Raw genomic sequence first — 16,250 nt, forward strand, 5'->3', positions numbered from 1 at the left:
CCTCATGAAAAAAATTGGCGCATTCGCAAGAAAATTCATGACTTGAGGTCGAACTATAAATACATCAGCGATTCGAACTTTTTCGCATGCACGACTTTTACGCCATGAGAGCTATTCTGAAAAGTATAAGTTTCAGAACAAAAATGTTTGGTGTGTGGATGCATTCTTACATGGTCCACCCTCATGAAAAAAATTGGCGCAATTGCATAAAAATTCAGGACTTGAGGCCGAAGTATAAATACATCAGCGATTCGAACTTTTTCGCATGCACGACTTTTACGCCATGAGAGTTATTCTGAAAAGTATAAGTTTCAGAACAAAAATGTTTGGTGTGTGGATGCATTCTTACATGGTCCACACTCATGAAAAAAATTGGCGCATTTGCGAGAAAAATCATGACTTGAGGTCGAACTATAAATACATCAGCGATTCGAACTTTTTTTGCATGCACGACTTTTACGCCATGAGAGTTATTCTGAAAAGTATAAGTTTCAGAACATATATATTTGGTGTGTGGATGCATTATTACATGGTCCACCCTCATGAAAAAAAATAGCGCATTCGCAAGAAAAATCATGACTTGAGGTCGAACTATAAATGCATCAGCGATTCGAACTTTTTCACATGCACGACTTTTACGCCATGAGAGCTATTCTGAAAAGTATAAGTTTCAGAACAAAAATGTTTGGTGTGTGGATGCATTCTTACATAGTCCACCCTCATGGAAAAAATTGGCGCATTTGCAAGAAAAATCATGACTTGAGGTCAAACTATAAATACATCAGCGATTCGAGCTTTTTTGCATGCTCGACTTTTACGCCATGAGAGTTATTCTGAAAAGTATAAGTTTCAGAACAAAAATGTTTAGTGTGTGGATGCATTCTTACATGGTCCACCCTCATGAAAAAAATTGGCGCATTCGCAAGAAAAATCATGACTTGAGGTCGAACTATAAATACATCAGCGATTCGAACTTTTTTGCATGCACGACTTTTACGCCATGAGAGTTATTCTGAAAAGTATAAGTTTCAGAACAAAAATGTTTGGTGTGTGGATGCATTCTTACATGGTCCACACTCATGAAAAAAATTGGCGCATTTGCAAGAAAAATCATGACTTGAGGTCGAACTATAAATACATCAGCGATTCGAACTTTTTCGCATGCACGACTTTTACGCCATGAGAGTTATTCTGAAAAGTATAAGTTTCAGAACAAAAATGTTTGGTGTGGAGATGCATTCTTACATGGTCCACACTCATGAAAAAAATTAGCGCAATTGCATAAAAATTCAGGACTTGAGGCCGAACTATAAATACATCAGCGATTCGAACTTTTTCGCATGCACGACTTTTACGCCATGAGAGTTATTCTGAAAAGTATAAGTTTCAGAACAAAAATGTTTGGTGTGTGGATGCATTCTTACATGGTCCACCCTCATGAAAAAAATTGGCGCATTCGCAAGAAAATTCATGACTTGAGGTCAAACTATAAATACATCAGCGATTCGAGCTTTTTCGGATGCTCGACTTTTACGCCATGAGAGTTATTCTGAAAAGTATAAGTTTCAGAACAAAAATGTTTAGTGTGTGGATGCATTCTTACTTGGTCCACCCTCATGAAAACAATTGGCGCATTCGCAAGAAAAACCATGACTTGAGGTCGAACTATAAATACATCAGCGATTCGAACTTTTTCACATGCACGACTTTTACGCCATGAGAGCTATTCTGAAAAGTATAAGTTTCAGAACAAAAATGTTTGGTGTGTGGATGCATTCTTACATAGTCCACCCTCATGAAAAAAATTGGCGCATTTGCAAGAAAAATCATGACTTGAGGTCAAACTATAAATACATCAGCGATTCGAGCTTTTTCGCATGCACGACTTTTACGCCATGAGAGTTATTCTGAAAAGTATAAGTTTCAGAACAAAAATGTTTAGTGTGTGGATGCATTCTTACTTGGTCCACCCTCATGAAAAAAATTGGCGCATTCGCAAGAAAAATCATGACTTGAGGTCGAACTATAAATACATCAGCGATTCGAACTTTTTCACATACACGACTTTTACGCCATGAGAGTTATTCTGAAAAGTATAAGTTTCAGAACAAAAATGTTTGGTGTGTGGATGCATTCTTACATGGTCCACACTCAGGAAAAAAATTGGCCCATTCGCAAGAAAAATCATGACTTGAGGTCGAACTATAAATACATCAGCGATTCGAGCTTTTTCACATGCACGACTTTTACGCCATGAGAGTTATTCTGAAAAGTATAAGTTTCAGAACAAAAATGTTTAGTGTGTGGATGCATTCTTACATGGTCCACCCTTATGAAAAAAATTGGCGCATTCGCAAGAAAAATCATGACTTGAGGTCGAACTATAAATACATCAGCGATTCGAACTTTTTTGCATGCACGACTTTTACGCCATGAGAGTTATTCTGAAAAGTATAAGTTTCAGAACAAAAATGTTTGGTGTGTGGATGCATTCTTACATGGTCCACACTCATGAAAAAAATTGGCGCATTTGCAAGAAAAATCATGACTTGAGGTCGAACTATAAATACATCAGCGATTCGAACTTTTTCACATGCAGGACTTTTACGCCATGAGAGCTATTCTGAAAAGTATAAGTTTCAGAACAAAAATGTTTGGTGTGTGGATGCATTATTACATGGTCCACCCTCATGAAAAAAATTAGCGCAATTGCATAAAAATTCAGGACTTGAGGTCGAACTATAAATACATCAACGATTCGAACTTTTTCGCATGCACGACTTTTACGCCATGAGAGTTATTCTAAAAAGTATAAGTTTCAGAACAAAAATGTTTGGTGTGTGGATGCATTCTTACATGGTCCACCCTCATGAAAAAAATTGGCGCATTCGCAAGAAAATTCATGACTTGAGGTCGAACTATAAATACATCAGCGATTCGAACTTTTTTGCATGCACGACTTTTACGCCATGAGAGCTATTCTGAAAAGTATAAGTTTCAGAACAAAAATGTTTGGTGTGTGGATGCATTCTTACATGGTCCACACTCATGAAAAAAATTGGCGCATTTGCGAGAAAAATCATGACTTGAGGTCGAACTATAAATACATCAGCGATTCGAACTTGTTTGCATGCACGACTTTTACGCCATGAGAGTTATTCTGAAAAGTATAAGTTTCAGAACATATATATTTGGTGTGTGGATGCATTATTACATGGTCCACCCTCATGAAAAAAAATAGCGCATTCGCAAGAAAAATCATGACTTGAGGTCAAACTGTAAATGCATCAGCGATTCGAACTTTTTCACATGCACGACTTTTACGCCATGAGAGCTATTCTGAAAAGTATAAGTTTCAGAACAAAAATGTTTGGTGTGTGGATGCATTCTTACATAGTCCACCCTCATGAAAAAAATTGGCGCATTTGCAAGAAAAATCATGACTTGAGGTCAAACTATAAATACATCAGCGATTCGAGCTTTTTCGCATGCAGGACTTTTACGCCATGAGAGTTATTCTGAAAAGTATAAGTTTCAGAACAAAAATGTTTAGTGTGTGGATGTATTCTTACATGGTCCACCCTCATGAAAAAAATTGGCGCATTCGCAAGAAAAATCATGACTTGAGGTCGAACTATAAATACATCAGCGATTCGAACTTTTTCACATGCACGACTTTTACGCCATGAGAGTTATTCTGAAAAGTATAAGTTTCAGAACAAAAATGTTTGGTGTGTGGATGCATTCTTACATGGTCCACCCTCATGAAAAAAATTGGCGCATTCGCAAGAAAAATCATGACTTGAGGTCGAACTATAAATACATCAGCGATTCGAACTTTTTTGCATGTACGACTTTTACGCCATGAGAGTTATTCTGAAAAGTATAAGTTTCAGAACAAAAATGTTTGGTGTGTGGATGCATTCTTACATGGTCCACCCTCATGAAAAAAATTGGCGCATTTGCAAGAAAAATCATGACTTGAGGTCGAACTATAAATACATCAGCGATTCGAACTTTTTCGCATGCACGACTTTTACGCCATGAGAGCTATTCTGAAAAGTATAAGTTTCAGAACAAAAATGTTTGGTTTGTGGATGCATTCTTACATGGTCCACCCTCATGAAAAAAATTAGCGCAATTGCATAAAAAGTCAGGACTTGAGGCCGAACTATAAATACATCAGCGATTCGAACTTTTTTGCATGCACGACTTTTACGCCATGAGAGTTATTCTGAAAAGTATAAGTTTCAGAACAAAAATGTTTGGTGTGTGGATGCATTCTTACATGGTCCACCCTCATGAAAAAAATTGGCGCATTTGCAAGAAAAATCATGACTTGAGGTCGAACTATAAATACATCAGCGATTCGAACTTTTTTGCATGGACGACTTTTACGCCATGAGAGTTATTCTGAAAAGTATAAGTTTCAGAACAAAAATGTTTGGTGTGTGGATGCATTCTTACATGGTCCACACTCATGAATAAAATTGGCGCATTTGCAAGAAAAATCATGACTTGAGGTCGAACTATAAATACATCAGCGATTCGAACTTTTTCGCATGCACGACTTTTACGCCATGAGAGCTATTCTGAAAAGTATAAGTTTCAGAACAAAAATGTTTGGTGTGTGTATGCATTCTTACATGGTCCACCCTCATGAAAAAAATTAGCGCAATTGCATAAAAATTCAGGACTTGAGGCCGAACTATAAATACATCAGCGATTCGAACTTTTTCGCATGCACGACTTTTACGCTATGAGAGTTATTCTGAAAAGTATAAGTTTCAGAACAAAAATGGTTGGTGTGTGGATGCATTCTTACATGGTCCACCCTCATGAAAAAAATTGGCGCATTTGCAAGAAAAATCATGACTTGAGGTCGAACTATAAATACATCAGCGATTCGAACTTTTTTGCATGCACGACTTTTACGCCATGAGAGTTATTCTGAAAAGTATAAGTTTCAGAACATATATATTTGGTGTGTGGATGCATTATTACATGGTCCACCCTCATGAAAAAAAATAGCGCATTCGCAAGAAAAATCATGACTTGAGGTCGAACTATAAATGCATCAGCGATTCGAACTTTTTCACATGCACGACTTTTACGCCATGACAGTTATTCTCAAAAGTATAAGTTTCAGAACAAAAATGTTTGGTGTGTGGATGCATTCTTACATGGTCCACACTCATGAAAAAAATTGGCGCATTCGCAAGAAAATTCATGACTTGAGGTCGAACTATAAATGCATCAGCGATTCGAGCTTTTTTGCATGCACGACTTTTACGCCATGAGAGCTATTCTCAAAAGTATAAGTTTCAGAACAAAAATGTTTGGTGTGTGGATGCATTCTTACATAGTCCACCCTCATGAAAAAAATTGGCGCATTTGCGAGAAAAATCATGACTTGAGGTCAAACTATAAATACATCAGCGATTCGAGCTCTTTCGCATGCACGACTTTTACGCCATGAGAGTTATTCTGAAAAGTATAAGTTTCAGAACAAAAATGTTTGGTGTGTGGATGCATTCTTACATGGTCCACACTCATGAAAAAAATTGGCGCATTTGCAAGAAAAATCATGACTTGAGGTCGAACTATAAATGCATCAGCGATTCGAACTTTTTCACATGCACGACTTTTACGCCATGAGAGCTATTCTGAAAAGTATAAGTTTCAGAACAAAAATGTTTGGTGTGTGGATGCATTCTTACATAGTCCACCCTCATGAAAAAAATTGGCGCATTTGCGAGAAAAATCATGACTTGAGGTCGAACTATAAATACATCAGCGATTCGAGCTTTTTCGCATGCACGACTTTTACGCCATGAGAGTTATTCTGAAAAGTATAAGTTTCAGAACAAAAATGTTTAGTGTGTGGATGCATTCTTACATGGTCCACACTCATGAAAAAAATTGGCGCATTTGCGAGAAAAATCATGACTTGAGGTCGAACTATAAATACATCAGCGATTTGAACTTTCTTGCATGCACGACTTTTACGCCATGAGAGTTATTCTGAAAAGTATAAGTTTCAGAACATATATATTTGGTGTGTGGATGCATTATTACATGGTCCACCCTCATGAAAAAAAATAGTGCATTCGCAAGAAAAATCATGACTTGAGGTCGAACTATAAATGCATCAGCGATTCGAACTTTTTCACATGAACGACTTTTACGCCATGAGAGCTATTCTTAAAAGTATAAGTTTCAGAACAAAAATGTTTGGTGTGTGGATGCATTCTTACATGGTCCACCCTCATAAAAACAATTGGCGCATTCGCAAGAAAAATCATGACTTGAGGTCGAACTATAAATACATCAGCGATTCGAACTTTTTCGGATGCACGACTTTTACGCCATTAGAGTTATTCTGAAAAGTATAAGTTTCAGAACAAAAATGTTTGGTGTGTGGATGCATTCTTACATGGTCCACCCTCATGAAAAAAATTAGCGCAATTGCATAAAAATTCAGGACTTGAGGCCGAACTATAAATACATCAGCGATTCGAACTTTTTCACATGCACGACTTTTACACCATGAGAGTTATTCTGAAAAGTATAAGTTTCAGAACAAAAATGTTTGGTGTGGAGATGTATTCTTACATGGTCCACCCTCATGAAAAAAATTAGCGCATTCGCAAGAAAAATCATGACTTGAGGTCGAACTATAAATGCATCAGCGATTCAAACTTTTTCACATGCACAACTTTTACGCCATGAGAGCTATTCTCAAAAATATAATTTTCAGAACAAAAATGTTTGGTGTGTGGATGCATTCTTACATGGTCCACCCTCATGTAAAAAATTGGCGCATTTGCAAGAAAAATCATGACTTGAGGTCAAACTATAAATACATCAGCGATTCGAGCTTTTTCGCATGCACGACTTTTACGCCATGAGAGTTATTCTGAAAAGTATAAGTTTCAGAACAAAAATGTTTAGTGTGTGGATGCATTCTTACATGGTCCAAACTCATGAAAAAAATTGGTGCATTTGCAAGAAAAATCATGACTTGAGGTCGAACTATAAATACATCAGCGATTCGAACTTTTTCACATGCACGACTTTTACGCCATGAGAGTTATTCTCAAAAGTATAAGTTTCAGAACAAAAATGTTTGGTGTGTGGATGCATTCTTACATGGTCCACACTCATGAAAAAAATTGGCACATTCGCAAGAAAAATCATGACTTGAGGTCGAACTATAAATACATCAGCGATTCGAACTTTTTCACATGCACGACTTTTACGCCATGAGAGTTATTCTGAAAAGTATAAGTTTCAGAACAAAAATATTTGGTGTGTGGATGCATTCTTACATGGTCCACACTCATGAAAAAAATTGGCGCATTTGCAAGAAAATTCATGACTTGAGGTCGAACTATAAATACATCAGCGATTCGAGCTTTTTCGCATGCACGACTTTTACGCCATTAGAGTTATTCTGAAAAGTATAAGTTTCAGAACAAAAATGTTTAGTGTGTGGATGCATTCTTACATGGTCCACCCTCATGAAAAAAATTGGCGCATTCGCAAGAAAAAATCATGACTTGAGGTGGAACTATAAATACATCAGCGATTCGAACTTTTTCACATGCACGACTTTTACGCCATGAGAGTTATTCTGAAAAGTATAAGTTTCAGAACAAAAATGTTTGGTGTGTGGATGCATTCTTACATGGTCCACACTCATGAAAAAAATCAGCGCAATTGCATAAAAATTCAGGACTTGAGGCCGAAGTATAAATACATCAGCGATTCGAACTTTCTTGCATGCACGACTTTTACGCCATGAGAGCTATTCTGAAAAGTATAAGCTTCAGAACAAAAATGTTTGGTGTGTGGATGCATTCTTACATGGTCCACCCTCATGAAAAAAATCAGCGCAATTGCATAAAAATTCAGGACTTGAGGCCGAAGTATAAATACATCAGCGATTCGAACTTTTTTGCATGCACGACTTTTACGTCATGAGAGCTATTCTTAAAAGTATAAGTTTCAGAACAAAAATGTTTGGTGTGTGGATGCATTCTTACATAGTCCACCCTCATGAAAAAAATTGGCGCATTCGCAAGAAAAATCATGACTTGAGGTCGAACTATAAATGCATCAGCGATTCGAACTTTTTCACATGCACGACTTTTACGTCATGAGAGCTATTCTTAAAAGTATAAGTTTCAGAACAAAAATGTTTGGTGTGTAGATGCATTCTTACATAGTCCACCCTCATGAAAAAAATTGGCGCATTCGCAAGAAAAATCATGACTTGAGGTCGAACTATAAATACATCAGCGATTCGAGCTTTTTCGCATGCACGACTTTTACGCCATTAGAGTTATTCTGAAAAGTATAAGTTTCAGAACAAAAATGTTTAGTGTGTGGATGCATTCTTACATGGTCCACCCTCATGAAAAAAATTGGCGCATTCGCAAGAAAAAATCATGACTTGAGGTGGAACTATAAATACATCAGCGATTCGAACTTTTTCACATGCACGACTTTTACGCCATGAGAGTTATTCTGAAAAGTATAAGTTTCAGAACAAAAATGTTTGGTGTGTGGATGCATTCTTACATGGTCCACACTCATGAAGAAAATTGGCGCATTTGCTTAAAAATTCAGGACTTGAGGCCGAACTATAAATACATCAGCGATTCGAACTTTTTCGCATGCACGACTTTTACGCCATGAGAGTTATTCTGAAAAGTATAAGTTTCAGAACAAAAATGTTTGGTGTGTGGATGCATTCTTACATGGTCCACCCTCATGAAAAAAATTGGCGCATTCGCAAGAAAAATCATGACTTGAGGTCGAACTATAAATACATCAGCGATTCGAACTTTTTTGCATGTACGACTTTTACGCCATGAGAGTTATTCTGAAAAGTATAAGTTTCAGAACAAAAATGTTTGGTGTGTGGATGCATTCTTACATGGTCCACACTCATGAAAAAAATTGGCGCATGTGCAAGAAAAATCATGACTTGAGGTCGAACTATAAATACATCAGCGATTCGAACTTTTTCGCATTCACGACTTTTACGCCATGAGAGCTATTCTGAAAAGTATAAGTTTCAGAACAAAAATGTTTGGTGTGTGGATGCATTCTTACATGGTCCACCCTCATGAAAAAAATTAGCGCAATTGCATAAAAATTCAGGACTTGAGGCCGAACTATAAATACATCAGCGATTCGAACTTTTTCGCATGCACGACTTTTACGCCATGAGAGTTATTCTGAAAAGTATAAGTTTCAGAACAAAAATGTTTGGTGTGTGGATGCATTCTTGCATGGTCCACCCTGATGAAAAAAATTGGCGCATTCGCAAGAAAAATCATGACTTGAGGTCGAACTATAAATACATCAGCGATTCGAGCTTTTTCACATGCACGACTTTTACGCCATGAGAGCTATTCTGAAAAGTATAAGTTTCAGAACATATATATTTGGTGTGTGGATGCATTCTTACATGGTCCACCCTCATGAAAAAAAATAGCGCATTCGCAAGAAAAATCATGACTTGAGGTCGAACTATAAATACATCAGCGATTCTAACTTTTTCACATGCACGACTTTTACGCCATGAGAGTTATTCTCAAAAGTATAAGTTTCAGAACAAAAATATTTGGTGTGTGGATGCATTCTTACATGGTCCACCCTCATGAAAAAAATTGGCGCATTTGCAAGAAAAATCATGACTTGAGGTCGAACTATAAATGCATCAGCGATTCGAACTTTTTCACATGCACGACTTTTACGCCATGAGAGTTATTCTGAAAAGTATAAGTTTCAGAACAAAAATGTTTGGTGTGTGGATGCATTCTTACATGGTCCACACTCATGAAGAAAATTGGCGCATTTGCAAGAAAATTCATGACTTGAGGTCGAACTATAAATACATCAGCGATTCGAACTTTTTCGCATGCACGACTTTTACGCCATGAGAGTTATTCTGAAAAGTATGAGTCTCAGAACAAAAATGTTTGGTGTGTGGATGCATTCTTACATGGTCCACCCTCATGAAAAAAAATTGGCGCATTCGCAAGAAAAATCATGACTTGAGGTCGAACTATAAATACATCAGCGATTCGAACTTTTTGCATGCACGACTTTTACGCCATGAGAGTTATTCTGAAAAGTATAAGTTTCAGAACATATGTATTTGGTGTGTGGATGCATTCTTACATGGTCCACCCTCATGAAAAAAAACAGCGCATTCGCAAGAAAAATCATGACTTGAGGTCGAACTATAAATGCATCAGCGATTCGAACTTTTTCACATGCACGACTTTTACGCCATGAGAGCTATTCTTAAAAGTATAAGTTTCAGAACAAAAATGTTTGGTGTGTGGATGCATTCTTACATGGTCCACCCTCATGAAAAAAATTAGCGCAATTGCATAAAAATTCAGGACTTGAGGTCGAACTATAAATACATCAGCGATTCGAACTTTTTCGCATGCACGACTTTTACGCCATGAGAGATATTCTGAAAAGTATAAGTTTCAGAACAAAAATGTTTGGTGTGTGGATGCATTCTTACATGGTCCACACTCATGAAAAAAATTGGCGCATTTGCAAGAAAAATCATGACTTGAGGTCGAACTATAAATACATCAGCGATTCGAGCTTTTTCAAATGCACGACTTTTACGCCATGAGAGTTATTCTGAAAAGTATAAGTTTCAGAAGAAAAATGTTTGGTGTGTGGATGCATTCTTACATGGTCCACCCTCATGAAAAAAAATAGCGCATTCGCAAGAAAAATCATGACTTGAGGTCGAACTATAAATGCATCAGCGATTCGAACTTTTTCACATGCACGACTTTTACGCCATGAGAGCTATTCTGAAAGGTATAAGTTTCAGAACAAAAATGTTTGGTGTGTGGATGCATTCTTACATAGTCCACCCTCATGAAAAAAATTGGCGCATTTGCGAGAAAATTCATGACTTGAGGTCAAACTATAAATACATCAGCGATTCGAGCTTCTTCACATGCACGACTTTTACGCCATTAGAGTTATTCTGAAAAGTATAAGTTTCAGAACAAAAATGTTTAGTGTGTGGATGCATTCTTACATGGTCCACACTCATGAAAAAAATTGGCGCATTTGCGAGAAAAATCATGACTTGAGGTCGAACTATAAATACATCAGCGATTTGAACTTTCTTGCATGCACGACTTTTACGCCATGAGAGTTATTCTGAAAAGTATAAGTTTCAGAACATATATATTTGGTGTGTGGATGCATTATTACATGGTCCACCCTCATGAAAAAAAATAGCGCATTCGCAAGAAAAATCATGACTTGAGGTCGAACTATAAATGCATCAGCGATTCGAACTTTTTCACATGCACGACTTTTACGCCATGAGAGCTATTCTGAAAAGTATAAGTTTCAGAACAAAAATGTTTGGTGTGTGGATGCATTCTTACATAGTCCACCCTCATGAAAAAAATTGGCGCATTTGCGAGAAAAATCATGACTTGAGGTCGAACTATAAATACATCAGCGATTTGAACTTTCTTGCATTCACGACTTTTACGCCATGAGAGTTATTCTGAAAAGTATAAGTTTCAGAACATATATATTTGGTGTGTGGATGCATTATTACATGGTCCACCCTCATGAAAAAAAATAGCGCATTCGCAAGAAAAATCATGACTTGAGGTCGAACTATAAATGCATCAGCGATTCGAACTTTTTCACATGCACGACTTTTACGCCATGAGAGCTATTCTTAAAAGTATAAGTTTCAGAACAAAAATGTTTGGTGTGTGGATGCATTCTTACATGGTCCACCTTCATAAAAAAAATTGGCGCATTCGCAAGAAAATTCATGACTTGAGGTCGAACTATAAATACATCAGCGATTCGAACTTTTTCGGATGCACGACTTTTACGCCTTTAGAGTTATTCTGAAAAGTATAAGTTTCAGAACAAAAATGTTTGGTGTGTGGATGCATTCTTACATGGTCCACCCTCATGAAAAAAATTAGCGCAATTGCATAAAAATTCAGGACTTGAGGCCGAACTATAAATACATCAGCGATTCGAACTTTTTCACATGCACGACTTTTACACCATGAGAGTTATTCTGAAAAGTATAAGTTTCAGAACAAAAATGTTTGGTGTGGAGATGCATTCTTACATGGTCCACACTCATGAAAAAAATTGGCGCATTCGCAAGAAAAATCATGACTTGAGGTCGAACTATAAATACATCAGCGATTCGAACTTTTTCACATGCACGACTTTTACGCCATGAGAGTTATTCTGAAAAGTATAAGTTTCAGAACATATATATTTGGTGTGTGGATGCATTCTTACATGGTCCACCCTCATGAAAAAAAATAGCGCATTCGCAAGAAAAATCATGACTTGAGGTCGAACTATAAATACATCAGCGATTCTAACTTTTTCACATGCACGACTTTTACGCCATGAGAGTTATTCTCAAAAGTAAAAGTTTCAGAACAAAAATATTTGGTGTGTGGATGCATTCTTACATGGTCCACCCTCATGAAAATAATTGGCGCATTTGCAAGAAAAATCATGACTTGAGGTCGAACTATAAATACATCAGCGATTCGAACTTTTTCGCATGCACGACTTTTACGCCATGAGAGTTATTCTGAAAAGTATGAGTCTCAGAACAAAAATGTTTGGTGTGTGGATGCATTCTTACATGGTCCACCCTCATGAAAAAAAATTGGCGCATTCGCAAGAAAAATCATGACTTGAGGTCGAACTATAAATACATCAGCGATTCGAACTTTTTTGCATGCACGACTTTTACGCCATGAGAGTTATTCTGAAAAGTATAAGTTTCAGAACATATGTATTTGGTGTGTGGATGCATTCTTACATGGTCCACCCTCATGAAAAAAAACAGCGCATTCGCAAGAAAAATCATGACTTGAGGTCAATCTATAAATACATCAGCGATTCGAGCTTTTTCGCATGCACGACTTTTACGCCATGAGAGTTATTCTGAAAAGTATAAGTTTCAGAACAAAAATGTTTGGTGTGTGGATGCATTCTTACATGGTCCACACTCATGAAAAAAATTGGCGCATTTGCAAGAAAAATCATGACTTGAGGTCGAACTATAAATACATCAGCGATTCGAACTTTTTCAAATGCACGACTTTTACGCCATGAGAGTTATTCTGAAAAGTATAAGTTTCAGAACAAAAATGTTTGGTGTGTGGATGCATTCTTACATGGTCCACCCTCATGAAAAAAAATAGCGCATTCGCAAGAAAAATCATGACTTGAGGTCGAACTATAAATGCATCAGCGATTCGAACTTTTTCACATGCACGACTTTTACGCCATGAGAGCTATTCTGAAAAGTATAAGTTTCAGAACAAAAATGTTTGGTGTGTGGATGCATTCTTACATGGTCCACCCTTATGAAAAAAATTAGCGCAATTGCATAAAAATTCAGGACTTGAGGCCGAAGTATAAATACATCAGCGATTCGAACTTTTTCGCATGCATGACTTTTACGCCATGAGAGTTATTCTGAAAAGTATAAGTTTCAGAACAAAAATGTTTGGTGTGTGGATGCATTCTTACATGGTCCACACTCATGAAAAGAATTGGCGCATTTGCGAGAAAAATCATGACTTGAGGTCGAACTATAAATACATCAGCGATTCGAACTTTTTCACATGCACGACTTTTACGCCATGAGAGTTATTCTGAAAAGTATAAGTTTCAGAACAAAAATGTTTGGTGTGTGGATGCATTATTACATGGTCCACCCTCATGAAAAAAAATAGCGCATTCGCAAGAAAAATCATGACTTGAGGTCGAACTATAAATGCATCAGCGATTCGAACTTTTTCACATGCACGACTTTTACGCCATGAGAGCTATTCTGAAAAGTATAAGTTTCAGAACAAAAATGTTTGGTGTGTGGATGCATTCTTACATGGTCCACCCTTATGAAAAAAATTAGCGCAATTGCATAAAAATTCAGGACTTGAGGTCGAACTATAAATACATCAGCGATTCGAACTTTTTCGGATGCACGACTTTTACGCCATTAGAGTTATTCTGAAAAGTATAAGTTTCAGAACAAAAATGTTTGGTGTGTGGATGCATTCTTACATGGTCCACCCTCATGAAAAAAATTAGCGCAATTGCATAAAAATTCAGGACTTGAGGCCGAACTATAAATACATCAGCGATTCGAACTTTTTCACATGCACGACTTTTACACCATGAGAGTTATTCTGAAAAGTATAAGTTTCAGAACAAAAATGTTTGGTGTGGAGATGCATTCTTACATGGTCCACACTCATGAAAAAAATTGGCGCATTCGCAAGAAAAATCATGACTTGAGGTCGAACTATAAATACATCAGCGATTCGAACTTTTTCACATGCACGACTTTTACGCCATGAGAGTTATTCTGAAAAGTATAAGTTTCAGAACAAAAATGTTTGGTGTGTGGATGCATTCTTACATGGTCCACACTCATGAAAAAAATTGGCGCATTTGCAAGAAAATTCATGACTTGAGGTCGAACTATAAATACATCAGCGATTCGAACTTTTTCGGATGCACGACTTTTACGCCATGAGAGTTATTCTGAAAAAGATGAGTCTCAGAACAAAAATGTTTGGTGTGTGGATGCATTCTTACATGGTCCACCCTCATGAAAAAAAATTGGCGCATTCGCAAGAAAAATCATGACTTGAGGTCGAACTATAAATACATCAGCGATTCGAACTTTTTTGCATGCACGACTTTTACGCCATGAGAGTTATTCTGAAAAGTATAAGTTTCAGAACATATGTATTTGGTGTGTGGATGCATTCTTACATGGTCCACCCTCATGAAAAAAAACAGCGCATTCGCAAGAAAAATCATGACTTGAGGTCAAACTATAAATACATCAGCGATTCGAGCTTTTTCGCATGCACGACTTTTACGCCATGAGAGTTATTCTGAAAAGTATAAGTTTCAGAACAAAAATGTTTGGTGTGTGGATGCATTCTTACATGGTCCACACTCATGAAAAAAATTGGCGCATTTGCAAGAAAAATCATGACTTGAGGTCGAACTATAAATACATCAGCGATTCGAACTTTTTCAAATGCACGACTTTTACGCCATGAGAGTTATTCTGAAAAGTATAAGTTTCAGAACAAAAATGTTTGGTGTGTGGATGCATTCTTACATGGTCCACCCTCATGAAAAAAAATAGCGCATTCGCAAGAAAAATCATGACTTGAGGTCGAACTATAAATGCATCAGCGATTCGAACTTTTTCACATGCACGACTTTTACGCCATGAGAGCTATTCTGAAAAGTATAAGTTTCAGAACAAAAATGTTTGGTGTGTGGATGCATTCTTACATGGTCCACCCTTATGAAAAAAATTAGCGCAATTGCATAAAAATTCAGGACTTGAGGCCGAAGTATAAATACATCAGCGATTCGAACTTTTTCGCATGCACGACTTTTACGCCATGAGAGTTATTCTGAAAAGTATAAGTTTCAGAACAAAAATGTTTGGTGTGTGGATGCATTCTTACATGGTCCACACTCATGAAAAGAATTGGCGCATTTGCGAGAAAAATCATGACTTGAGGTCGAACTATAAATACATCAGCGATTCGAACTTTTTCACATGCACGACTTTTACGCCATGAGAGTTATTCTGAAAAGTATAAGTTTCAGAACATATATATTTGGTGTTTGGATGCATTATTACATGGTCCACCCTCATGAAAAAAAATAGCGCATTCGCAAGAAAAATCATGACTTGAGGTCGAACTATAAATGCATCAGCGATTCGAACTTTTTCACATGCACGACTTTTACGCCATGAGAGCTATTCTTAAAAGTATAAGTTTCAGAACAAAAATGTTTGGTGTGTGGATGCATTCTTACATAGTCCACCCTCATGAAAAAAATTGGCGCATTTGCAAGAAAAATCATGACTTGAGGTCGAACTATAAATACATCAGCGATTCGAACTTTTTCACATGCACGACTTTTACGCCATGAGAGTTATTCTGAAAAGTATAAGTTTCAGAACAAAAATGTTTAGTGTGTGGATGCATTCTTACATGGTCCACCCTCATGAAAAAAATTGGCGCATTCGCAAGAAAAATCATGACTTGAGGTGGAACTATAAATACATCAGCGATTCGAACTTTTTCACATGCACGACTTTTACGCCATGAGAGTTATTCTGAAAAGTATAAGTTTCA

Source organism: Haliotis cracherodii, unplaced genomic scaffold (genome assembly GCF_022045235.1).
Source record: "Haliotis cracherodii isolate W230 unplaced genomic scaffold, xgHalCrac1.p SCAF_13, whole genome shotgun sequence".
In the NCBI taxonomy this organism is placed as follows: domain Eukaryota; kingdom Metazoa; phylum Mollusca; class Gastropoda; order Lepetellida; family Haliotidae; genus Haliotis; species Haliotis cracherodii.